The sequence below is a fragment of the Propithecus coquereli genome, unplaced genomic scaffold, assembly GCF_000956105.1.
Source record: "Propithecus coquereli isolate 6110/MARCELLA unplaced genomic scaffold, Pcoq_1.0 Scaffold363, whole genome shotgun sequence".
In the NCBI taxonomy this organism is placed as follows: domain Eukaryota; kingdom Metazoa; phylum Chordata; class Mammalia; order Primates; family Indriidae; genus Propithecus; species Propithecus coquereli.
This window is the reverse complement of record NW_012149319.1, coordinates 545,828-546,426: the sequence shown is the minus strand read 5'-3', so window position 1 is coordinate 546,426 and position 599 is coordinate 545,828.

The window sequence follows — 599 nt, the reverse complement described above, 5'->3', positions numbered from 1 at the left end:
ATATGTAAAATGTTAACAAAATAAATAAATGCCATATGTGTAAACTTTTAAGTAAAAAAAATATAATTGAGAACTAAAATATACATTGAAACACATTTTTTTTTAAGGAAAACAACTATAATTCGGTGGAGGAGGGGGAACCAAGGGCAACACACGTAACCTAAACATATGTACACCCATAATTTGCTGAAATAAAAAAAAATAAAATAAAATAAAATGAGACCCCCCCCAAAAAAAACATAGCCTTTATAGATATAGTTATTACATTTGTAAATTAAGTTACATGTTAAGTATCATATACAATAAAAAATAATTCTTAAAAGTTACATAGTGGCACAGACACAAAAATGTTGATTTTTTTTACATAGTACAGTACACTAATTCTGTTCTAGAAGTACATTAAAAAACGTAAAAATTTGGATACTAGATATTTACTAAAGCAAAAAATATTAAAGCTGCTAAAAATCAACAGTTTACATAATTCATAATACCATTTTAATTAAACAGAAACGTTTCATTATGAAATCTTGAGATAGCAGAAATTAAGTGTGATTAAATTATTTCAGATATATAGTCAAGATTTGCATTCATATGGGCAT